Source organism: Plecotus auritus, assembly GCF_963455305.1.
Source record: "Plecotus auritus genome assembly, chromosome: 3".
NCBI classification, from domain to species: Eukaryota; Metazoa; Chordata; class Mammalia; order Chiroptera; family Vespertilionidae; genus Plecotus; species Plecotus auritus.
In genome coordinates this window covers 70,924,523-70,951,990 of record NC_137772.1, presented here as the reverse complement: position 1 = coordinate 70,951,990, position 27,468 = coordinate 70,924,523, and the positions used below count along the sequence as shown (strand labels likewise).

At 39.4% G+C, this 27,468-nt stretch overlaps 1 pseudogene across 1 annotated transcript; it reads right to left on the bottom strand.

The window, feature by feature from the left end:
- Positions 1-3,263: 3,263 nt before the first annotated feature.
- On the bottom strand, positions 3,264-3,906 carry LOC308244067 (nuclear inhibitor of protein phosphatase 1-like; annotated as a pseudogene). Its single transcript has one exon. The product of its transcript is annotated as a nuclear inhibitor of protein phosphatase 1-like (transcript).
- Positions 3,907-27,468: the final 23,562 nt, after the last annotated feature.

Here is a 27,468-nt window from a genome sequence, read left to right as displayed (position 1 = left end):
GATGAATATAATGAAAACACCTTCATCTAGGTTGATTATTGAGGTTAACTTAACAAGTTGTACTTTATGTAAATCCTGTGAGAAAGAGCGACAGCCAGGATTAAGCTAATTTATATAAAAGTATATATGGTCACATTTTACTAGAGGCAAAATATTGTCAAAGAAATAGGCAATATTTTTGGCATCCTCTGCAGGTTAATGACTAATAAGTGTTGAAATTAAAGCATAAATTATGTGTACTACCTACATTTTCAAAGTACAACAAGGAGTTGATAACCTTGAAATAAGACTGAAAAAAAGTGCAATTTCTTCCAGATTTAGCCTATATATTAAAACTATATTTTATGTTTCAGAGTGGTTTCTCTAATAAGGGTAAAATTTAGGTCCTATGACAAAGTACCAGGTATACTCAATATTAAACCTAAATCTTTCAATGGTCAATCCTGTGACCTTGAGCAAGTAATTAAGTCTATACTCTAATATATGCCCAAAATTGCTTTACTGGTATTTTGCAATCTTTGTTCAAATAGTCTTAAATATATATAATCTATATTTTATAATCTGTTTCCATACTACTTATTTTTTACAACTAACTGGTTATTTTAAATTTTCAACATGACACATTGCAGAAAAATGACTAGGTAGTTTGAGGAAGAAGAGGCATTAGACATTCTGCTATTTGAAACTTCAGACATGTTTTATATATAGCAAATCTTTAACAAATGTCAGAAGCTATGAACTGTCTAATGGTATACTGTCTGACTGAGTATGAGACTAAGAAAAGCAGTTTTATCCTAGAATAAGGAGAATAACAGCTGACATATTTCACTCCCCCACTAATAATTCCATTATTAGAATCTAGATAATCTTTCAATAAATAACTAACAAAGATAATCAATATTGCTTATATAAATGTTTAATATGATACATTTATATATTATTCTAATTTTTTAAAATTTTCTTAATCTGGTATAAAATGTAAAAGAACAGTGCTTTAAATTAGGGTCATGTCAGTCTTAATCAGTTTGTTTAAGTAATTTTACAAATAATTGGTACTCAAGCACTGCCCAATGCTATTGCTCTTGTACAAATTTTATTAAATAGAAAATATTACAGATTTTATTTTAAAGGTAATGAAGTTGATAGACACTGTGGCAAACAATATTGCATCTCACATATTTGAGAATAGTACAAAAGTAACAGGGATTTCTTCTTATTACTAGTAAAATCCAATGTAATAATTCCTTATTTAAATGTTTTTACAACACATTTTCTTTAGGAGTGATAGATTTTTAAACTTCCAGCAGCAACACATTACTGAAAGTATGTCTTAAGAGTAAATATTAGATATATAGATATAGATATACATATATATACATATATATAAATCCAGTGACATAACGGCCATAACAACTTAACGACCCGTCGCTATGATGCCCACTGTGGCCAGCAAACAGGCCAGATCAGGGGGTGGGGCCAGCGGCTAACCTCACGGCTCCTCCCCCCTGATGGCCTGCCCCTGATGGGACTCTCCCATCCTGATCAAGAGCAGGGCCACACAGAGCCTGGACCCTTCCTGGCAGCCCCGAGTCCCTGGGGTTGAGAATTCTGATGGCCCTGCCCACATAGTAGAGGCACCTGACGGGCAGGGACAGGGACCAGAGGCCTCCAGGGAGCAAGGAGAGGAGAGGGCCTGCAGAGGGGTGGGAGGCAAAGCCAGTGGGCTTCAGCTCAGAATCCAGCCCTTCCCCCAGAGGCAGTGGGCTCTCAACCCAGAACCCCAGCCCTAATCAGAAGAGTCCAAGACAGGCTTCAGGAAGCTCTATGGAGAGCTGCACATTGAGAATGAGACTTCGTGAGGCCCTGACCGAGACCACGCTGTAGCTGGCGCAGCTCAAGGTGGAGCTGGAGTGCCCCACGCAGAGGCAGGAGCGCTTTGCAGAGAGGCTGGGCCTGCTGGAGATGGAGAGATTTGAGCACAGGGCCCTGGAGTGCAAGGCCGCTGCGCTGAAAGAGAAGCTGAAGGGCCTGTCCAACCTCCGGGGTGATAATCAGCGCCTCAAGGATGAGAACTCAGCCCTGATCCGCATCATCAGCAAATTGTCCAAAAGACCCAGGAAGACTTCACCCTGCAGTCGCATTTATTTTATTTATTTATTTATTTATTTTTTGCCAAAAGTTACGTTTAATTTACAATGTAATAAAGGTTACAGGTAAAAAGCTACACATAAAGCGTGAAAAGGCCTATTACACAAATGTACAAATCTCTATACAAAGCTCTTATCGATGTTTCCTACCTTCGTCTCCTATGTTCATTAGCCAGGTCTCATCTTAGAGCTTTGGATAACAAGAGCTCTCAAAGTGGGGGAAGCGCCTCCAAACCAACTTCTAAAATGTCTTCTTAGAGACATCAGTTACTTGTAAAGTAAAATCTTTTCCTTTTTAATTGGAATTGTTCTAACTGGTCAAATGCTTTTAAAATTGCCTTCATAACACACTTGAAAAGGAAAGCCTTGGAGAGTACAGTACTCCGGAATCAAATGAGAAACTTCAGCGAGTAGAGAGTACTCAGGTTTGACAAGAAAAACAGGTAAATTTCAAACAAAGTAGTAAGTTTAAAACTATCAACCTGTGTCTATGGCATTCACTGGTCACAGACCACAATCCATCAAAATATTCCCATCCCAACAGAAAGGACAAAGAGAAAAGCCCAACTCCTGGACCTCAAAACCACGGACCCAGTAAAACATTTTTTTGAACTTTAGCTTAACTGAAGAATTTTAACCCTTTTTATCAACCTCAGGTCCATGGCAACCCTTTGCTATGTGGAACCTACAGGGATAGTAAATATAAATTAGGCTGCTGGACCCCTAAGGCCGGTGATGCCATGGTCACCTCCCCAGCTCTGAATTCGACTCTTTGGGCCTTGAGTCTCTCCACAGAGTACATGACTTAAAATAAAAAGAACCCTGGAAAGAGGGAAGAAAGAAAAGGGAGATCATGGAGGCCTGGGAGACTCCAGGGCACCAATTTAAAATGATGTATGAAACATTCTTCTACACTGGAAGTGTTCCGAAGAGCAGTCTTTACGGGATATTTCAACCCCACCCCCAGTTTTGATATTAGATGTTTAGGACCCCAGGAGACATTCTAAAAGACGATACTGCACACATGGAAAATTTTTCTCCCAAGTTCACCAGCTCCCCCATCACCCTTCCACCCAATTCCCACCCAATCCCACCCCTTTTCCATGACCAAAAATATCAAATTAGTAGGGAAGGCATGGGTTTCTTGCCCGGCCAAGCTTCTTTTGCATATTTCTTCTTCTTGGGTTCGTTAACAGCTTCGGGGATGTAGACTGCAGGGTTTGGTGTAGGATTCATGTTCACTGCTGATGGCACAACAGGAGTCAAGTCCACATCAGGGGCGAGGTTTGGGTATGGCATGGGCAAACCACCAATGAGTGCTGTCCCGTGGATGCCATGCGGCTGGGAGCCGGCTTCATTGTGTGTGGGTGGCAGGCCCCCGTAGAGTCCCCCACTGAATGCAAAGTTCTGCATGTGCCTGCTCCCCGATTCTTCCAAGCCCAGGGAGCCAGGGCCTTCCATCCGCTTCTTCTTCACGGGAACCACTGAAGTGTACCATGTTCCGGAAGCGTCCAACTGATGGATCCACATCCTCTGGACTGATGATTTCATCATCCTCACTGAAAGTCACCCGTGAATTCTTCCTCTTCCTCTTTGGTCTCTGAATATCCAGATTCCCCTCCTCAACGGTGAGGGTGGAAATCCGCTTGTTGTGGGCAGTGTTGAACTCTGCCAGGTTCTGAGTTGTAGGAGAGCAGCTCCTCCCAGCATTATCAGTTCTGCTTTTTAAAATAAAAATGACACTGAGTCCACTTTGCATCCCTTGTCATGGGTCACAATGAAAAGGAAAACTCCTTCACTGGGTCTTGAATCTCTTCAGTGGAATTCTTACACATCTTCAGACCTGTACTATTGAGATCTATTAGAAAAACTCCCTTCAGATGCTTGTGGTAGACCAAGGCAGCGTGGACCCGAGAGCAAGACTGGTGGTCAATGGTAAAGTCACACAGATCAGGGTTTCTCCCAAATAAGTAATATTTCTTCTCATCAATAATCAGTTTCTCAATTAATTTGTCTCCTTTGACTACATCCAGATGTAATCCAGGTGGGGGTTTACCTGCCCAAGTCGGGCAGTCGAACAGTGGGAGGCTGGAGCCGGAATTCGTGGCTGCCACCATCTTGCGTCTCCCCCGCCCCCTGCAGCCGCATTTATACAGCTGCTTCTGCCACACGCACCGCTTCCCCTGTGTGAACACGAGTGACAGGGCTGCCGGGGAGTCTCTGAGAAGCCATAACCTCCCCTGGGGACCTCCAGGCTGGGAGGGGAGGACAGAGACCCCAGGAGCCAAGGGGGCCATAGGAGGCCAGGGTTGAGATGGGAGGCTGAGCCAGATAAGGGGACCAGGGCTGCAGGCAGGACCAGGAAGGAATCCAGGACCAGTAGCCAGGACCAGAGTGGCCATCCAGAGGCCCCTGTCATGTGTACTGCCACCTGTCACCCCTACTGCCCCTGAGCAGGGATCTGAGAATGTGCCAAGCATCCCAAGGCCTGAGACGGGTGGGCCTGTATAAAGGGTCCCTGTGCAACATGAAGGGACGTCTTCTATTTTTTGCTGCCTTCTCCCTGACAGCAGGGGGAGAAGGTATTTTTGAGACATTGCACAGGAGGCACCACAAATAAAAGTCATGAAGTTGAAAAAAAAAGGGGGGCTGCCAGCCAAATGCCCCCTCCCCACCGCCAGCCCCAACCCCATCAGCCAGCTCCACCATGATAGGCCTGCAGCCCCTCCCCGCCCCTGATCGCAACCCCCCACACCCCAATATGGGGCGGGGCTGGGCAGCCAACCTCCTGCAGCCCCTCCCCTGCCTGGCCCTACCCCAGATCGCCCCCCCCCCCCAATCAGGGGCAGGGCCAGCAGCCAACCACCCATGGTCCCTAACACAGGCCGCTGGCCCCTGATTGGCATCACCCACCCTATTCAGGGGTGTGGTCGGCCAGCCCACCACCCACAGCCCCTCCTCATGTCTGGCTCTGCCCCCAATTGGCCCCCCAACCCAAATCGGTGGCTGGGCCCCTTCCCCCAGTTGGCCGGGCCCTCATTGGGCCAATCAGGGTGGGCCGGCTGGCCAACCTCCTGCCATCTCCTCTTCCCAGCAGGCCAGCCCGGATCAGCCCCCATTGGAGCTGGGCCAGCTGGACCCCACCCATGAACGAATTCATGCACTGGGCCTCTAGTAGGTTAATAATTTTGATAGTGCATTTTAAGAGAACATGTTTTATTTACACAATTATGTGTTGGGGTACATTATTGTGATGTATTGCAAAGTGAACTTTTTTCTGAGGATCCTGATTAAAAACTTTGAAAACTACTATTTCTAGAAAAGTTGCCTGTGAGAGGAGTGGGAGAGAGAAATAGTGAGTATCACCTCCAGAGAAACACAAAAGGTGCTATTTTAGTTTTTACTGTGCATTGTAATGTCTTTCATCCCAGAGAAAAATTGGAACAGAAGCAACTAATGATCTGAAATATTAATGACATTATGAGAGCTATCAAACCTAATACCTACCCAAATTTGGCATATGATAATAATGGTTGTAATTACTAATTATGGATAAAATTAATACATAATAAATATCATTCATGAACAGCTGGCAATGTTCTGAGACCTGTGAAAATTATTTACATTTATATTTACTTCTCACAAAGAGCCTGTGCTAGAATTACAGATTTACTCAATATACAGAAAGGCAATTGTCGGGATGACTGTTTTCGTTAGATTGGCTGAGGAAGCTGAGTTCAGACACATTACGTAAATCCATCAAATATCACACAACTAGAAAGTGGAGAAACACTGATTAAAACTTATAATTGTCTCACTCACCTATATTGATTTTCTGGTTTTCTTCTAGAAAATCTTTTCAATTGGAAAAGGCTTCCTAATGATGTCATAGGCAATCAGACATCTTAACTTCCTTCCCTTAATATTTTATGATTTGTCTCTGAAATCATTGCTAAGAGGATGAAACAGGGGATCTTTTTCACATGGACTGCTGCTGTTAATTTTATTTTTCTCTGACTGTGGTGCAGATGCAATTGCCCAAATCTGCAATGAAGAGGTGACAATTCTCATCTCTGTGTCAGGTGTTAACCATTCTTACAATTATGACTTGCTAAAGATGAGACATGGTTCAAATATAAACACTTCTTTTTTAAAATATAAATTGGGATTTCTGCATATCAAAACTTCGACTACTGTAAAGAGTTGATGCTTCTGTGCATTTCATAGACTGCTTTTAGTTTGAGAAGGGTTTGGGTTTTAAATAATAAAATTAAAGAAGAGTTTCTTTACTTTATTAAAATCAGTCATATATTGATTCAAACTAATGACTGTTTTTAACCTTACCCAGAAACTAAATTTGGATATCCTTTACTTACACTGGTGAGTTCGTTAATCAGCCAGTTAGTTACATTCTGATGTTTTTAGACGGTAAATTCCTAGTTATGACTCCTATTTCTTCAGCCCCAGAGTGAGTACAGGTTTCTAAAAGTTATAGCTAAAGTAGTACACACACACACACACACACACACACATTTTGTTGATGTTTATATAAACTAAAGATGTGTTTAAGCAAATCTTGTTATGAAGTAGTTGAATTTTATGTCCTTTGCCATTTTTTGGCTCAAATACATGTTTCTTTACTACGAAGTCCAAGTATAAATGAGACCTATGCACCAATAACAGTGGTGGCTTCCTACAAAAGAGAAAACTCTGCCATATAAAATACCCAGAGCCTTTCTCACTGTGTTCGTGGAAACAAGGGCTTTCATTATATCTCTTTGACACTGACTTAATATCCACTCACTTTAAAACTTCAAGCATTTACAGATTCCCAATACCTTATATTCAATTTCAAAGTCTCAAAAAAACTCTGAAATCATTGTTTCCTTAAATGTATGGTATAGACATTGGTAGCAAAGCATACAATGAACTTTATCTTTATCTATCTTTGTCTTTATATACCTATTCATTGTGAATGTCCATAGCACAGAAAAATCAGTATGTTTGCGTATAGGGTGTAGTCCCAGATCTCACACACGAGGTAGTGCACTAATGGTGCACATGTGGTACATTACTCTATATTCCTATTAGCTTTCTAAGATTTGAATACTTGGAATTCCAAATGACATACAGGCCAGAGCATATAAGAAATTGGAGGCCAGTACCCATTTCTAAATATATTTTACATGAAATATAAAACATGTTTGGTATTTCCATGCTAATTAAAATAATTTTGAAAGACTGTCAAACTACAGCGGGAAGGCAGAGGAGGTTTTGAGGGGGCGGGGGGGCTGTAAGAAATCAACTGAAGGACTTGTACGCATGCATATAAGCATAACCAATGGATAAAAGACACTGGGGGGGCGGGGCAGGTAAAGGCATGTACTTGGGGGAAGGGGAGGCTGGGGAGAGGTCAATGGGAGAAAAAAAGAGAGACATATGTACTACTATTTGTAATACTTCAAACAATTAAAATAAATAAATAAATAAATAAATAAATAAATAAATAAATAAATAAAAATTAAAAAAAAAAAGAATTTCCTAGAGCAGCAAACAGGATTGTTTCTTTATGAAAGAATTCCCCTTGCTTTCTGAATATCTGTAGGAATGTAAGATTAGTGACATCAGTCTGATAATTTCATTTTAATCATAACCTAAACAATATCATGTATGGCATATTAGCTCAAATGTCACTTCTTTGGGGAGGACTTTTCTAGTTGCTTGCTCTGCTCAAGGCAGAATTCATGCTGTCTTATCTGGGCTCTTTTGCTGCATGCGTCTCTCTTGTGGTATGCATCGGTTGCCTGAGAAGTATGTGCTTTTGGAACTGTGTTCTTCCTCTCTAGTCAGTGAATATCTGGGTCCCAAATATAGCTGCTTCCACAATTGAATTCTGGGCACCAACAGACCCTGTAGCTCTTAATAAAGTCTCAATGATTTGCACTAGCTCAGTGGTCGGCAAACCGCGGCTCGCAAGCCACATGCAGCTCTTTGGCCCCTTGAGTGTGGCTCTTCCACAAAATACCACGGCCTGAGCAAGTCTATTTTGAAGAATTGGTGTTAGAAGAAGTTTAAGTTTAAAAAATGTGGCTCTCAAAAGAAATTTCAATCGTTGTACTGTTGATATTTGGCTCCGTTGACTAATGAGTTTGCCAACCACTGCCCTGGCTGGTTTGGCTTAGTGGAGTGTCGGCCTGCGATTGAAGCGTCCCAGGTTGGATTCTGATCAAGGGCACACACCCAGGTTGTGGGCTCAATCCCCACAAGTAGGGGACCTGTAGGAGGCAGCCAATCAATTATTCTCTCTCATCATTGATATTTCTATCTCTGCCTCTCCCTTCCTTTCTGAAATCAATAAAAATATATTTTTTTAAAAATGACTCAATGATTTAATTACAGAAATATTAAGCTTATTTTTTTCAAAACAAGATATTTCAAAATGTAACTTAATATTTAATATCTTCAATGTAATTCTTAAATTTTGCCCAGTTTTGTTGAGATATTATTGACATATCTCTGGTATAAATTTGAAGTGTACATCATAATGGTTTGATTTACATATATTATGAAATTATTACTGTAATAAGTTTAGTTAGTATCCATTATCTCATTTACATATAATAAAAAGAGCAAGCAAAAATAAAAATAATTACTATAGTCATCATGTTGCACATTATACCCCTAGGACTTATTTATCTTGTAACTGGAAGTTTGTGTGTTTTGACAACCTTTCTTGGAGATTCTTGTACATATATATGCTGAAGTTTCCTTGGTATATAGTTTGGCAAACTCAATTTACTAATATTTCTACATATTTTCTATAAATTGTATATTATTTCTACAGAATGTCATCAATGCATAACATACTAAGTATATAAGTATAATGGTAATGGCCTTTGACAATTTGAATGTTAAGTTATCATAATGCTTATTGTTCTGGTTCAAACTTTAATTTCTTCATGGTATAAATTGTTGTTTAATTTCTCCAAGTTGAATCAGGTGTTTTATCTCCAAGCCCCATAGTACTTTAATATGTGAACTACCCTGGAAAATGTTCCTTTTACATTTGAGAAAAATGTGTATGCTACATGTGTATGCTACTGGGGTTGGGTATATATATATATTCTATTAGGTCTACTTGATTTGTAGTGTTATTCAAGCCCTTTGTTTATATATTGACTATTGACATTCTGTCTGGATGCTTCATCCATTATTGAAATCTCCTGTATTGCTATTTTCCCCTTAAGTTCTGTCAATGTTTGCTTTATATATATTTAGGTGCTCTGATATTGAATGCACACATATTTATAATTGTTATAGTTTCTTGAGAGATTGCCCCTTTTATAAGGTCCTTCTTTGTCCCCTGTAACAGCATTTCTCTTTTGTCTGATATAACTATAGAAACGCCTGCTTTTTTTTGGTTAGCATTTTTATGCCACATGTTTTTCCTTTTCCTCACTTTCAGTCTATGTGAGTTTGTGAATAACATAACTGATTAACAAAAATAGATCCAGAGACATTGAACAGATGAGGGAAGGCAGGGAAGTGTGTGTGTGGGAGGGGGAGAGGGGGGTAAGAGATCAAAAGACTTGTATGCATGCATATAAGCATAACCAATGGACACAGACAATAGTGGAGTGAGGGCCTGTGCTGGGAGGTGGGAGCAAGCTGGGAGAGGTCAATAGTAGGAAAAGGAGATATATGTAATACTTTCAATAATAAAGAATTAAAAATAAATAAATAAAATGAGTTTGCTAAAGAGACCCTATAATTAGACATTTTCTTCTTTTTTTTAATCCATTCTGTCAATGTGTTTTTGTATTGGGGAGTTTAATCCATTTACATTTAAAGCAATTATTGTTATGGAAGGATTTACTATTGTCATTTTAGTATTTGTTTTCTATTAGTCTTATAGTTCTGGCTTTCTCTTGTTTACTTAATTTTTTGCTGATTTTGTGTATTGATATACTTCTATTTCTTTCTCTTTTCCTTCTGTGTAACTTCTGCAGGTATTTTTTTTTTTTTTGTATTCTTACACAAGGAGTTTTTTTATTGATTTTAGAGAGAGAGGAAGGGAGAGAGAAAGAGAGAAACATTGATTGGTTGCCTCTCATTCATGCCCCAAACAGGGATTGAAACTGCAACCTAAGTATGTGTCCTGACCTCAAATCGAACCCCCACATTTTGGGGTATGAGATAATGTTCTAGTGCACTGAACCACCTGCCCAGGGCATATAGATATTTTTGTTTTGTGGTCACCATGAGGTTTACATAAAATATATTAATTTATAATAGTTTTTTTTAAGTTAATGACGTGAGTTTCATCATACAAAAAGCTCTAATTTCTCTCTTCCCATGCACTTAATGTGATTGTTGTCACAATTTATATTTAATTATATTGTGTATTTTAACATATTTAGTAGGTTATTTTTAATATTTATGCTTTTAAAATTTAAAAAAGTGATTTATCCATTACAAAACTTCAGTATTCTATGTTTGTTTGTTTATTTAATTTTGCCAAACTTTAGGTAGGTCTCATGGTGACAGACTCCCTGTTTTTGTTTGGTAAAATCTGTATCAACCTTCATTTTTGAAGGACAGTTTTTTTTTTGTGTGTGTGTTTTTTAAATATATTTTTATTGATTTCAGAGAGGAAGAGAGAGGGAGAGAGATATGGAAATATCAATGATGAGAGAGAATAATTGATCAGCTGCCTCCTGTATGCCCCCTACTGGAGATTGATTTCACAACCCAGGCATGTGCCCTGACCGGGAATCGAACTGTGACCTCCTGGTTCATAGATTGAGGCTCAACCACTGAGCAACACTGGCCAGGTTGCAACATTTTCCATTGATTCTTCATTTTTCTTGATTCTGTGTTTGGCTCTATGCATGTGATAAAGCAGCCCCTTTGCTTAGTCTTCATGGACTGGCCTCATGTAGAAGAAGATCCCACCAGTAAACTTGGTCTGAGATTCTGGAGGCCTCTATCAACTCTTTTTCTCCCCAAGAAGAAGCAGGCTGCTTTTTCTCTTGCTTGGTGCTGCGCTGGGGCAGGGGAAGGGGAATGCCGTTTTGGCAATTACCAGCCCAAGCCACCACCTCCGTTCTCTCCTGGACAACTAGACCATGCTAACCCATCAGAACTTTAGGAATGGCAAAACAGATGCTGGTTTCGGGGGAAGCCCTGGGAAAGTTATGGCACTGGATCAATGCTTTTTCTACTCAAAGGGAAGCTGATAGCTGGCATGTTTCATCTCCTTGCTCTATGCTGAGCAGAGAGTAGAATCAATTGTAATTACCAGCTAAAAATACTGCAGATATTCTTCACTTGGTAGATAGACTTTGCTGGACCCTTTAGAGCTGAAAGTCTGTTAAGACAGAAGCTGGTCCTGTGCGGAACCCCATGAAAAAGCTGAGGATGTAAACTAAACTCTTCCTTCCATGGGTGAAACTGGGACCTGTGGGTCTCTTCTTGACCAAATGGTTCTACATTTGGGGCAGGATAACTGGTGATTGCCTTTAGTGAGTATGGTTTTTGCATTATCTCAGAGTGCAGAAGCATTTCAATTAGTTTTTTATTTCTCATAAAGCAAATTTGTAAGTTATTGCTGTATTGGTATGTTGGTTGGGAGAAGGAGGGTCTGGGTTTTTTTACTTCATCTTCTTGGTGACATCACTTCACTTTTCTTTTTACATATTAAGAATGTGAGGAAAACAATGACTAGAGAACTTACCACCATATGGTTGGATATTGGTATGAATGGTGCTAAGATAATCATCTACTGATGACCAACTCAGTTTTCTCACAACAAAAATGACTAAACATGTATCAAAGCACCATAAATGAGAGACAAAAGGAGAAAAAAAGTGGTAAAGTGGTAAAAGAAGGTACATAAAGACTAGAAATATTTAAATTAACAAATAATAATAAGTAATTTATGATACTTCCATTTTTTAAAGTGAGCATTAATGAAATGGGTAAAGTTATTATATTTTTTAAAAGCAGTATTAATAGAAACACACACACACACACACACACACACACACACATCCTGAAAAATAAAATTTAATTAGGATCTAAAGTATCCTAAATAATAAACTGTCCATGATTCAATAAAAAATCACCCATCATACCAAGAATCAGGAAAACAGAAATTTGAATGAGAAAAGACAATGAAGTGACATCACTACCAAGATGAATAAAAAATGGAATTATCTGAGTGATTTTCAAGCAATCATAAAAATGCTTCAACAAAAAATTACAAATACTCTTTTTTAATTTTTAAAAAATTACAACTAGAAAGAGAGGATTGGAGGAGAGAGAGAGAGAGAGAGAGAGAGAGAGAGAGAGAGAGAGAGAGAGAGACATCAACCCTTTGCTTTACTTTATCCATACATTCATTGGTTGATTTCTGCATATGCTCCAACTGGGGACTGAATCCACACCCCAGCATACCATACTGGGTCAACACTCTAACCCAGCCAGCTACCTGCCAAGGTTACATATATTCTTGAAACAAATAAAAAATAGATACTTTTATCAAAGAAAGACAAGTTATTAAGAAGACCCTAATGAGATTATAGAAGGGCAAAAATACAACTAAAAACCTAAAAATATATTGCTATATAGGCCTACTAGTGGAGTGAAGATGACAAACAACAGAAGTAGTGAATTTAAGGAAAGATCAGTAAAATCAACCCAATATGAAAACCAATATATATATAGTAAAACTGAAAAGGGGCTCTAGGATGTGTATAATAATAACAAAATCTCTGATATTTATATAAACAGAGTCTCAGAAAGAGAAGTGAAAGAAAGGAGAGACAAAAGAGTATTTGAAAAACTAATGGCTGAAATCATACTAAATTCAACAAAGTACATAAAACCTACAGATTAGAAAAAGGGCAGAACGACTTGAGCAGAAATTTTGTTAAAGAGTTTATTCATATGGCAACATAAAATGATGCACAACTTCAGTAGGCAATAGGGAAATATAAATTAAAACCAAAATGAAATATCATTACAAAACTATCAAATGGGTAAAATTAAAAAAAAAAGATAAAACTCAATGCTGCAGAGACTGTAGAGAAATCAGATCACTCACACATTGCTCATGGCATAGTCACTCTGAAAAACACTTAAAGTTTTATATAAAACTTAACATGAAATTACTTTATAACCTGGCAATTTTACTGTATGGCATTTATCCCAGAGAAATGAAAACTCATGTTCACACATAAAACTTATAGCAGCTTTGTTCATACTATCCTCAATAGAGAGCAGAGATGACTTGTAATAGGTGAATGGCTGCACAAATTCTAGAACATCCACAGCAATGAGATTGATACATGAGCAGCATGGATGAAATGCCAGAGAATTAGCCTGTATGAAAAGAAGCCAATCCAACCATGTAACATGCTATTTATATAACATATTCAAAATTATAGAACTGGCAAACAGATTAATAGATTAGTGTTTTTTAAGGGTAGGGTTAGGAGAGAAGTGAGCTCGTTATAATAGAGGAAGAAGAGATATTGTTTTGTATCTTGATTGTTGGTAAATACATGAAGATCCAAATATACATGATAAAATTGCATAGAATTAAATAGAAACACATGCATTCAAATGAGGACAAATAGAACTGGGGAAATTTGAAATAGGTCAGTGGATTTGAAAATGTCAACATCTTTTTATTTTGCATATTTTAGCATATTCAAAATGTTTTGCAAATCATCACCTCTCTAAAAATCTATAATAATAAAAGCGTAATATGCTAATTAGACTGTACAGCCAGATGACCTTCCAGACATCCTTCTGGATGTCCTTCTGGACAAAGCTGGGGCTGCAAGGTCCGAGGGCAGCCACTGCAGCTGAGAGGGCTGAGGGCAGCCACCATGGCTGTGTGGGCTCACCCCTTGCATGAATTCAGTGCATTGGGCCTCTAATCCTATATAATAAAGAGTGAATATGCAAATTGACTGTCACTCCGCCATAAAGATGGCAGTGCCCACAGAGAAGGTAGGGTTTCTGTAACACAAGATGGCTACACCCACAGCGGAGGCTGAGTTCCCGTAACAAGCCTTAATGAGCAATCAGCAGGGACCTGAGGCTGAGCTCCCCCCCACACCTCTGTGGGGCTTAACAGGGGACCTCAGGCCATGCCTCCTGCCTTGGGGCCAGGTCAGGGGACCTCAGGCCATGCCCCCCACTCAGCAGGGCTTGAAGGGGGACCTCAGGCCATGCCCCCCACCTGGCGGGGATTGACAAGGGACCTCAGGCCGTGCCCCCCGCCCCAGCGCCAGGCCGGGAGACCTCAGGCTGTGCCCCCCACCTGGCAGGGCTTGACAGGGGACCTCAAGCTGTGCCTCCTGCTCCAGCTCCAGGCTGGAGGACCTCAGGCCATGCCCCCCCTCCCCCAGCACCAGGCTGGGGGACCTGAGGCTGTGCCCCCTGCCTGGCGGGGTTTGACAGGTGACCTCAAGGTGCACCCTCTCACCCCAGTGTTGGGCCAGGGGACCTCAGGCCACGCCCCCTGCCTAATGGGGCTTGACAGGGGACCTCAAGGTGCGCCCCACACACCCCAGTGCTAGGCTGGGGGACCTCAGGCTGCTCCCCTCGTCCCAGGCCATAGGACCTTAGGCCACAGCCCCCGCCCAGCTGGGCTTGATGGGGGACCTGAGGCTGCCCCCCCTGCCCAGTGGGGCTTGACAAGGGTGGGACCGGCCGGGTCTGGATCTAGCCCAATGGGGGGGGGGGTGGGCGGCCAGGTCTGGGTCTTGTGCGATTTTGAGGCGCATGTAGGTGGGTTGGGATTTGACTCTGGGTCCTGTGGTGAGCCCCACACTCTGAAAGGAGGAAGATTTTCATATACATTTTAGTAATTTCTTTCATTTCTGACACTTCTATTATAGAGAAAGGGCAAATAGCAATATTAAAATATTTCCTGTAATTAATCCCCTTTTAATGTGCACGAATTTCGTTCACCAGGCCACTAGTATTTTCATAATATCAAATGCAGACCCCATACTAATTAAGCAGTCGCTCCCTATTCTTGGCTCTTTCCAGGCAATCATTAATCTGCATTTTGTCTCTCTCTTATCAATTTACCTATTCTATATGTTTCATATGAGTGGCAACATACAATATTTGACCTTTTGCGTCTGGCTTCTTAGTATGTAGTTTTTGAGATTTAACTGTGTTGTAGTATGTAACAGTACTTCATTCTTTTTATGGGTAAGTAATATTCCACTGTTCAGATATATCCCATTCATTTATCCATTCATCAGTTGATGGATATTAGGGTTATTTCTATCTTTGGCTGTAGTAAAGAGGACTGCTATAAACATTTATGTACAAGTTTTTGAATTTGTGTTTTCATTTCTTTAAGAGTCAGATTTCTGGGTCATATGGTAGTTATAAGGTTAACATTTTTAGGAACTGTGAAAATCTTTCCAAAACAGCTATATCATTTTACATTCCCTTATCATCAATATGCAGTGGTTTCATTTGTTTCTACATCTTCCCTAATTCTTATTTTCTGTTTTCATTTTTTGTTTGTTTTGTTGTATTATAATATCTATTTTACTTCTTAAAAATTGGTATCTCATTATGACTTTGATTTATATTCCTTTAATGATTAATGATGTCAACAATTATTCATCTGATTATTGACCTTTTGTATAACTTATTTGGAGTCTATTTGTGTCTTTTTGCCCATTTTTTTAATCCAGTAGTTTTTCTTTTTGTTGTTCAATTGTAAAAGTTCTTTATAAATTCTTGGTACCAGAGCCTTATGAAATGTATAATTTTTAAGTACTTTCTTCCAGACAATGGTTGTCTTTTCAATTTCTTGGTAGTGTTCTTTGATGTACAAAAGTTTTTAATTGTGACTTCCAATTTATCAATTTTCTATTTTTGCTTATACTTTCATATCTAAGAAATCATTGCCAAATGCAAGATCATAAAAATTTATCTATTTGCTTTCTTATAAGAATTTACACCCTTTTATTTTTAATTATTTTTTCCTATCTGAATTTATTATTGTATTTAAAGCAAATATACTATAAATCCTTATGAAATTAATATTAGATTTAATATTTTGTCATCTTTGCATTTTTCTTGATTTATCTAATATTTGGCATAAATTTCTTTACTCTAGATTGTCCAAAACTCCTCTTTGAAAGATGAGAACAGAGGGCAATGGTCATACTGGGGAAAACATTCAGCTATTTGTGACCCAGTCTGGTTGTGACCCAAGGAAGGCTAGGTGGAAGGTCTATTTCTCTGCTATTCTTACAGTTTTTTACCTTCTCAAAATATTGATTAGTGAATTCTAGTTTGTGGTTGAGAATGTAACTCTGAAAGTTTGTGGGTATATTTTTAGTTTGACTCTCCATAGTCACTTTTCATTCTTCTGGACCTAGATAGAAGGAAAACAGCTGTGCTAATCCTGTGGCTTTGGATTGTGTTTTATCAATATAGAGTCAAGGGAGAAAACCAGAGAGTGGGACAAATAGAGTCATTCTTGCTGATTCCTTACTGCAGGTTATTGGGTGGACTGCATGTGTTCAAGTTTCTCCACACAAGTTTTATGCTCCCTCACAATTATGCTTTCTCTCTCTCTGCTTGCACACCCTTCCCCACTGTTTTTGATGATTACACTCTCCCTTTATCTGTCCACGACCTGGTGTAGCAATACTGTCTCCTGGTTATCACATCTGTGTGTAAAGTGCCCATCTCTCTTACCAGTTTGACTTTCTTGTATTAATACCATGTCTAGCAAACAGGCTGGCACAATGTCTATGATATATAGAGGCACTTTATAATGAAAAAATAAAATCCTTCCCCAAATGACATCACTATTGATATAGTTATTTTAAAAAAACATAACAACATTTTGCCATATTACATGCTTTAAGAAATAAAGGAAAATAAAAGATAACATCCAGTGTTTCTAGGCTATGGAAAATAAACTCTGATAGTGAGACTCTATATATATATAAATCCCTAATATGCAAATAGACTGAATGTCCGAACAACTGAACAACCAATCAACTGAACAACCGGTTGCTATGACATGCGCTGACCACCACCAGGTGGCGCGCATGGAACATGGCAGGCATTGGCTGCGGCGGGATGGTGGAGCAGGTGAGCAGGGTGCCAGAACAAGGCGGGGCAATGGTCGCTGTCATTGGGGCAAGCCTCTGGTGGTTACTGAAAATCATTTGCTCCCTCGTGCTGTGGTTCTGCCAGGTGCTGGCACCTGCTGCCAGTGCAGGCCCACTTGCACTCCTTGCTGGCACTGGAGCCACCGCTCGCTCGGTGCTGTAGCAGGTGCGAGCAGTGGCTGCTGGTCCTGATTGCCCCTGAGGGCTGCTCCACCTCTACCTGCTCCTGAGGGGTGATTGGGGCCGCAGCCACCTCTTGCACCCACTGCTGGTGCTGGTCCCAATCGTTCCTTGCTGTCAGTGGGTGTGAGCGGGGCTGGCACTGTCAGCCTGTGTGAGCAGGCAGTGGCGGGAGCAGGGCTGATGGCAGACAGGGAACCAGGTGCTGTGGTGGGAGGGGCCAGAAAGGGCGCAGAGGATGGGCCGAGACCCACCTCTGTGTCCACTGTAGCCTCGTAGCCCACAGTTCCTTTCAAGATAAATGAATTTGTGCACTGGGTGCCTAGTCCTATCTAATAAAAGAGTAATATACAAATTAACCATCACTCCACTACACCCACAAGCCACGCCCACAAACCATGCCCACCAGCCAATCAGGAGCGAATATGCAAATAAACCCAACCAAGATGGCTACCACCACAGAGAGCAGGAGGGAGGCTAGGGTTGCCCGCAGCGATGGAGGAAGCCAAGCTTCTGCAGCCCTGGCTGGCCCAGGCCTTCGCTTAAGGCTACAAAGTTTCAATTATAGAAGATACATAAATCCCAAAAGAAATGGCTGCCACCACAGAGCAAGCGGAAGGCTTGGCTCCACCCCAGGCTACAAAGTTTCAATTGTAGAAGATAAATAAACCCCAGATACCAGGGCCTCCACTTGGGTTGCCAGGGGGTGTGGCCGGCCTGCAAACCACCACAGGCCCCTCGCCCAGGCTGCCCCATGCCCCAAGGGAACCCCCACCCTGATCCGGGACACCCTTCAGCTGGCCCCCACCCATGCACCAGGCCTCTTTCCTATCTAATAAAAGAGTAATATGCAGATTGACCATCACTCCAACACACAAGATGGCTGCCCCCATGTGGTCAAAGATCCTGCCCCCATGTGGACACAAGATGGCCACCACAAGATGGCCAGCAGGGGAGGGCAGTTGGGGGTGACCAGGCCTGCAGGGGAGGGCAGTTGGGAGGGACCAGGCCTGCAAAGGAAGGCAGTTGTGGGTGATCAGGCCAGCAGGGGATGGTAGTTGGGAGGGACCAGGCCTGCAAGGGAGGGCAGTTGGGGGCGATCAAGCCGGCAGAGGAGGGAAGTTGGGGGCAACCAGGCCTACAGGGAAAGGCAATTGGGAGGGACCCAGGCCTGCAGGGGAGGGCAGTTAGGGGTGACCAGGCCTGCAGGGGAGGGCAGTTAGGGGCAAACAGGCTGGCAGGGGAGCAGTTAGGCATCAACCAGGCCGGCAGGGGAGTGGTTAGGGGGTGATCAGGCTGGCAGGCAGAAGTAGTTAGGAACAATCATGAAGGCAGGCAGGCAAGCAGTTGGGAGCCAGCAGTCCTGGGTTGTGGCTTAAACGGGCAGTCTTACATCCCTCAAGGGGTCCCAGATTGGAGAGGGTGCAGGCTGGTCTGAGGGACACCAACCCCCCATGCACGAATTTCATGCACCAGGCCTCTAGTTATGTAATAACTTGAATAGATGCAAATAATCTCTAATAATGAGTTACCAAAGGGAATTTTGAAGTTTATTATGACAGAAATTACTAGAGATTTAAAAAAGAACAGACAATCTCATTCTGTAATAATACCATGATAATATAATACTGGTTCTGAAGTCCCTGCTGTTACTGAATTTAAGTCTGGTTTGTTTTGAATATTACTTCAATCTAGCATGTTAGTAGCTATTTTCTAAAGAGAAAATAGACCCCTGTGTACACATTACCAATTAGAAAAACTGAAACTTTGAAGCTATTCAATTTCATTCATCTGAAATAAAAACTCTTTGCCAGCCTTTGTGAAATTAGCAAAGTAGCAGCAGCATCAGGACAAGGTGAGAAAATTGAAAAGCTGTGCCAGCCAATATTGGCAGTCTCCCTTTTCTCAATAATTTTATGAACTAATTTTTCTCCTTAAGGTTTTAATTACTTCTTAGTTTTGCACTTGTTTATTAACTTATTTACATAAGTAGCTTTTTCCTGAAGTAATATGCACTTAGTGCCTAATATGGACAAAGAGTAAATAGGATAAAAGGAAGAAATAGACATGCTCCTTTCTTCAAGTCAGTAACATTCTTCCAAGAGAAAACAAAATATGTGGAAATATGTTTTTGGAAAAAAATGTAACAAGTATATTTGTAGAATCTAGCCCCCTTCCTGAAATATAGATCTTGTTATAATAGGTTCTTTGTGTGCTGAGAGCCATGGTAGATATAGAGAAAGAACAAAAGATAGGGAGAGACACAAATGGGGATCCCATACCTAAAGACTGGGTCCAGAAAGATGTAGCTGACTATGAAGGAAATATTCAATCCGTAAAGGTGAACCCAGTGGCTGGTGCCTAAGGAGGATTCTTGGAGAGGAAGTATCTGTTGGAGATTTTTTGTGGTGCTTTTCTGTTTATTTTCATGGAGTTTAGTCTTGTTTCAATTTGTGATTTAAACTTTCTCAGTAATAATACAAAACTTTAGTAAAATTGATATTGTTCCTAACTTACTTGTGAAGAATAATTAATTGTTTTGTGTTGGGTAGAACTTCCATTTATTACAGATTCAAGGATATTGAAGAGAAATACATAAAATAGTCAAATCTAAAGTTACCGGCTAAAGCCCTGCTTTATCCCCATTTTATCAGACATCGCCAAAGGTGACTCTCCCTCTCAACCGGTATGTTGCTATGCTCCCTTACTACTCAGAGACCAGGGCAGTGATCTTTGCTGCAAAGAAAAAAGGCTCTTTTTTTCCTTCTCTCTACTCCTAGCTACAATAAACACAGTCTTAATATTCAATTACATATTAAATTATTTTGAGGTTAATTTATAGAAATAAAAATCATTTAACCTTACAAAATCTCTTCTTTACCCACAGGATTGGAATATGGGCATAAAAATATTGCAAAGCAATTAGAAATAGTATATTAAACAGTGTTCTGTTTTCAAAAATCTGGTTTATTTAATATGATCTATGATCACTTTGTTTTATATAATCCTGAAAATTTTAATTGAATAAAGTGAAATTTTTCTAAATATTGTATCCATCAAACAATAAAGAAAATAGACAAGCCCTCAAATCCATTGACACACTATTGGCTTATTTGTTGATATTATTTAATTTAGTTGGAGAAAAACTATGATGCATTTTATTAAATCTGAAATTTTAGATAGGAATGAAAACATGTATGTGGACAGGTATTTGTATTACTTCAAACTTATCTTCAGAATAAAATATATGACAGGGAAAATAGATAACTGCTTTTAAAAATAATTGTCATGAAGTTCCACTTGAACAATGTTTGACTGACCTCTCTCCATGCTATAGGCACAAGTCCCAGAAGAGCTCAGTGAGGTGCTGGTAATTAATTAAGGAGGGTTTTGAATCTGTCATTCTTCATCCTTTTGGATTTGTTCATGAGTTTGAATTTTAATTTAGGACCTGGCCTTTCACTCTTACAATAGAGTTTCCAACATTAAAGGGAAATGTTGAACATAATCTAATTTGCTTAAACCCTAGGCATATAAGAAAACCAGGACTGATGTGTTTGTATTGCAATAGATTAGGATATAGAATGAATAAATATATGACCTAAACAACCAAGCCTTTTTCTTGCAGAACACAAGGCTCAGTTCATTGGATGGATTAATTATAAGAAAACCATGAATTTAAAATAAATGCAATTATGCATTTTATAGCTACTACTAGAGGCCCAGTGCACAAAATTCGTGCAATGCAGGGGGGTGTTCCTCAGCCCAGCCTGCACCCTCTCCAATCTGGGACCCCTTGGGGGATGTCTGACTGCCGGTTTAGGCCCGATACTTCGATCCTTGTGGGATTGGGCCTAAACCAGAACTTGGACATCCCTCTCACAATCCGGGACTACTGGCTCCTAACAACTTGCCTGCCTGCCAGCCTGATTGCCCCTAACTGCCCTCCACTGCAGGCCTGATCCCCCCACCTTCCCTCCCCTGCAAGCCTGGTTGCCCCCAACTGCCCTCCCCTGCAGGCCTGGTAGCCCCCAACTGCCCTCCCCTGCCAGCCATCTTGTGACAATGTGGGGGTGGCCATCTTGTGATGACGTGTGGGTGGACTTCTTGTGGCGGCAATCTTGTGATGACATGGGGCGGCCATCTTGTGACAACATGGGGGCAGCCATTTTGTGATGAGTGGGGGTGACCATCTTGTGGTGGCCATCTTGTGACAATGTGTTGACAACCATCTTGTGATGACGTGGAGTTGGCCATCTTGTAACAACGTGGGGGGTGGCCATCTTGTGATGCAAGGGCGTGAGGGTCAATTTGCATATTACCTCTTTATTCTATAGGATATGTATGCTAATAGCAATCACAGCCCAGCATCTCATTAACCATTAGACAATTAAGGTGACCTAAATGATGGTGATATTTATATTGGAAATAATAATGGGAGTTGAGAATATTTGGAATGTGACCGAATGCAGAAGAAAACAGTGTCAAGGATGAAAACTAAATTTTACATTTGATTAAATTGTGGTATGAATTATAAACAATATTAAAGAAACAGGATCTGTGGTGAAGAAATTTACTTTACTTTCTAACATGTTTAGTTTAAAATCCAAGGGAACATGTCAAATTAAGAGTTGTATATATATGAGTCTGAAGGTCAAAGGATAAGTTTTCTTGGAGATGTAAATTTCTGATTTTTTTTTTGTAGAAACTTGAGAAATTGCCATCATTTTATGCATAGAAAAATGTTTTAAAAATAAATGTGAACTTGTGAATGAAACTAAAAAATTGAAGGGGGGTGAGTAGTGTGTCATAAAAACTAAGGGAAGAGAATGTACAGAGTGAACAGGGTACTTTGAAGTGAGCAAAAAGATCGAATACTAGTAAGAGGTAAGGTTAGGAGAAGCTTAACAATTGTATGAACTTAGGAATTTACTAGTACATATCATTCATTACCATGGTGAGAATGGAAGTTGCTAGTGTCCTAGGAGTAAAAGCAGATTATAGTAGTTTAAAGAGGAGGTTGGATATAAGAAAATGGGGTACATCATTAACCTATGTATGGGATAAAAGGATGAGAGGGATAATATATACAGTGGGAGATATGGGATCAAGGTGATACCATTATAGTAATCTGATTATAATTTAACAGAAAAGGAGTGAAGAGAAGACTAAATAATCTAGGCATGGTTTTTCTATAGCTTTGCTAGGAAGCTGAAGTTAACTTTCTCCAAGTCTATTCCCCACAGGTTGCTAGTGGAAGGGACAGGACAGTATTGGCATGCCCAGTAAGGTCTGGGTGACATGGGAAGGTGCTTATCTGTCAGTCACACCTGGGAACAAGTCAGTGTCCAGAATGGGCATGAACACTGCAAAAGCATGAAATCTGAGATACTTAGTTTCTGAACAAAAGATCCTCCTCTCTCTTGTCTCTCCTGCTTGACTGAGCTCCTGGGATTCCTGTTGCAGGGGGCCACTCCCCTGCATTGGCCCATGTGGTGCATGGCATGTGGGACCACAGAATAGACTGATGGACTGAATCTAGCCTGGTGCTACATGGGACCGCACTCCACCATGGAACAGAAACTCATGCTGGCCCTACTTTGGGCTCTGCTGGAGCTGCAGCTGTATATTTTCCAGGACTGGCTTAAGGACAAGGGACTTTGCAACTTGAGGAATATAATTCTACACCAATAGAAATCATCAATTCTCCCATGTGAGTCTTAGAAAATTCATTTGCTGAAGATATGGTAAGAACCCGACTACCACTGGTGTCCAGGAAATTGTACTCACTAATTTTTCCAGCAACAAAGGTAAAGTTTGGAATTTTATTGTTGTTTTTAACTGTATATTTTTCTTTGTATGGAAATACTTGAATAGCTTCAATAATCCAATAGGAAAAATCCAATTATTAGGGTTCATGAAAAAGAAAGAGAGCCCTGGCCGGTTGATTGGAGTGTCATCCTGTACACCAAAAGCTGGTGGCTTCAATTCCTGATCGGGCACATACTCAGGTTGAGGGTTCATTCCATAGTCAGGGTGCATGGGGGAGGCAGCCAATTGCTGTTTTTCTCTCACATTGATTTTTTGCTCTCTCCGTAAAATCAATAAAAAAATAAAGAGAGAGTAGGGAAAATTTTAGAGTTTGAGAATCTAAAGAAGATGGAAGTAATGAAATTCAAGTCATAGGCAGAGAGACTAGGTTTAAATTGGAAGAGGAGCACATTTCCTATTCTGACAGAAAGGAAAGAATTTAGAACGGGTTTAGTGGTACGCTCCACCACATAGTCAGTCCCATCCTTCCTGATTCCTGAACCAATTATGAGTAGGGGAGGGAGGCTGGAAAGAAAGAAAGAAAGAAAGAAAGAAAGAAAGAAAGAAAGAAAGAAAGAAAGAAAGAAAGAAAGAAAGAAAGAAAGAAAGAAAGAAAGAAAGAAAGAAAGAAAGAAAGAAAGAAAGAAAGAGAGAGACAGAGAGAGAGAGAGAGAGGAAGAAAGCAAGCTATAACATCATCACTGTCAATATAAGAGTCTTCAAGAATATTGTCTCTTCCTGCTCTTTTCCTTCCTGCCTGCCTACTACTGTTCTTCCTTCTCCTTCCATGTTAATTTTGAATGGTGCACTAAATATGACTGATCTTTTAAAGACCTGCCTCATCTTGCTACCTGTACTTCTCATGCTAAACACTATATCATGGATCACTGTTTTTAGTATCTTAAATCAGATTTTTATCTCCCTTTCCCACAATACCTGACCTACATTGATTTATATAATCTATAACCCTTTATGCCAGTATCATAAACTTCAATACATTGCCATCCAGCATTAAAACTCCAGAGATATTTTTCTAAAACACAAATCTCACTACATTCCTAATAGCTTCAAAATGATTAATTGAATAAAGATTAAGAATCCACTGAATAGTATAAAACACTGTGATATTTCAGAAAAAAACATATTTGAACACTAGAACCAGACTGTCAAGGTTTTAATTCCAAATCATTATGTAAAACTATATTGAAAAATCAGTTTAAGTTTTCTATGACTAAGTTTTGTCATCTATAAAATGGGAAAATAATACTACTTACTTAATTAAGACAGCCTTACCATTTTCTTCAGCCTGACCAAACTTTAGACAGGTTTCTTCCAAACTATACACCCCTGATATCCCTTTTATTCCCTCATTTACTTTAGAAAACTTGTGATTGTATATTATTTCTGTGTCCTTTTGAGATTTAGATCTTCTCCCATCCTCTTGCCAGTTTTACAACCCTAAAATGTTTGTTGTTTTTTCCTCAAAGACCTAGGAGCCAACGCTTTGAAAAGTAAACATCAAGAAAAATAGTGCCCCCAACACACAGTCTCTTGGACCCAAATATCAATAAATGTCAATTAGCAAACCCATATGGTAATTATACTGACCCAGCTCCTCATTGATGTCTTCCAGTACTTTTCACTATCTCACCCCAATGCGTAAAAACTCTCCTGCCTTTTCTTTTAGCAGAGTTGAGTTAAATCTCTCTCCCCTACTGCAAGAGTCTTGAAAAAAGTCTTCTTGTTTAAAATGTCCTGTGCAATTTTATTTGATATAGTTTAGGAGATCATTATGAAAATTAGGTGTATTGATATATGGAAAATATTTAAAACAGTGCCTGACATGTGGTACTACGTAACATTTACCTATTTTTGTGATCATTAAAAATGAAATCCAAATCTTAATTATTAGCTAACATCCCCATCATTTTTTCTAAACATATATGAAACTGTTAAACTAAATTTTTATTATTTCCTAAGTATGGCTAATTTTCACCTTTTTGTTTTCACACATTTTTTTGTTGTTTAACAATTGCCCGGATTTTTTTTTTTTAATTTTTATTTTTATTGCAAGACTCAAATCTGTCAGCACCAGTGATAGGAAGCCTTACTTGTCTCTCAAAGGCAGAGTTAGTGATATGCTACATTTTTGTTCAGCCAAGTTTCCCTCCCTCACTAGGCTACAATTCCCTTGTAGGCAGGTAAAGTATTGTATTACCAGAGTGTTTGACACATTAAAGGATTTGTTGTATTAATGAGCACCAATAACTTGCAAATTGCTACATTATTAAATATGAGTAATGGTTTGTTTCGGTGAACATTGATATGTGCAACCAGTGTGCAGTGTTTTCTTTGTTGCTTTCAATCACATAAGCATCTGATTTTTTTTCTTTTTGGTTACTTCATTCTTTAATTGAACTGCTCTTTTCATTGCAGTTTCCAATTTAAAATTCTAGCAATAACAGCTGTAGCAATATTACTGCATTAGGCTGTAAGACTTCTAATGTGTGTATCCTTAAGAAGAATACCACTTTTCTCTTGTGGCTAACATTTTAAAAATATTTAGCAAAACCAATTCGAAAAGTGCATTGCCACGGGCAATTGCTTTCAGTATAAATTCCTGTGGACATTGAATGGCATTAGGTCTGCTCCTATTAGTTTTACGTTGAGATATTTGGTGGAAGGAAAGGGGTGTGGATAAAGAGGAGAGTTCAGAAACCACTTTGTGAAGACACCTGCTAATAAAGGTTTTCTCAAATCCTTTGACTATATTTTCTTGTAAATTTGCTAGGATTTGTTGGTTTTAGGTGGAAGGAGAGCCCTTCAGTGACAGGAATAAAAGATCTGCATTATAGGAGGTTCCCAATGATCAGATTGTAGGGAGCAGTTGCAGGAAGGAAATAATCAGTAATGCAGCAAAGATCTCAATAGTAGGAAGAGATATAGAGGCAGATTCTACTGCCAGCTCTACGGACTAGCTTTGGGAACCAGGCAGATCATGTTTCAGAGTTTCAATTTCTAGTATCTGTAAAATGAATTATAAAATAACACACTTGGGGTTATTCAAAGAGAAAACATAGCATCACATATTTGAAATAATTGGCATTTAATTGACATATACTCTCCATTATTTATGGGGGGGGGGTAAACTCTGTACTTGCCTCTGTCTAATTCCTCATTTCCAATTCTCCTCTCAACTACAGGGAATATGGTTCTTACTTTAAATTACTTTTTAAAGGACACTAATAACCATGTAATTAGAAACACCAATGGCATTTTCTTAGTATTCCATCTTATATTACTTTTTATTAGTAATGTCACCTTTGTCATATATGATGGTTTCATATAAAGTTGATGCTCTTTATTCTGCTTATTAATCTGGACTTGTGCAAATAACAATTTGTTTTATTTATTTTTAAAAATAAAATTTGATCTATAATGTGCCAGATCCTCTTAGTGTGCCTTTATTCATCAAAAATTATTTTTGACACTTGACCATCTATATTTTTGAATAAATTTTCATCTCAGGTTACTAAATGTTCACTGAAATAAAAAACACTGTTGGTATTTTGTATAATTTTATATTAAATAAAATACATATAATTTATATAATTCCTATATTATATAATTTGTGATGATTGGCATCCTTATACTATTAACTATTTTGGGTTAATTCTATTTTATATATCATTTTATTTCATCAGATTTTTAAATGCTTTTCAATTAACCTTTACAGGTTAATTAACAAAGGTCTAAACAGATGTCTTCTAATTATTCTTTAATAGTTTATATTTTGTTGCTTCTGTAAATGGTGTATTTCTTAAAATCATATTTTATGTTTCTTATATAGAAATTAACATGATTGTCATAGATTGATTTAATGATCCAGCAGCCCTCTCAAATTCTATTGTAAAAACTCATGATTGGTTTGTAAATTCTCTTGAAGTTATACAATATTATATGGGGATGAGTTATTTAAATGGGGCAATTTTTGTTTCTTTTTTGCAAACATTATATTTTTATTCCTAATTTTAATGGAGAGTATATATATATATATATATATATATATATATATATATATATATTAGAGGCCTGGTGCATGAAATCCATGCACTCAGTGGGGGGGTCCCTCAGTTTGGCCTGTGCCCTCTCATAGTCCG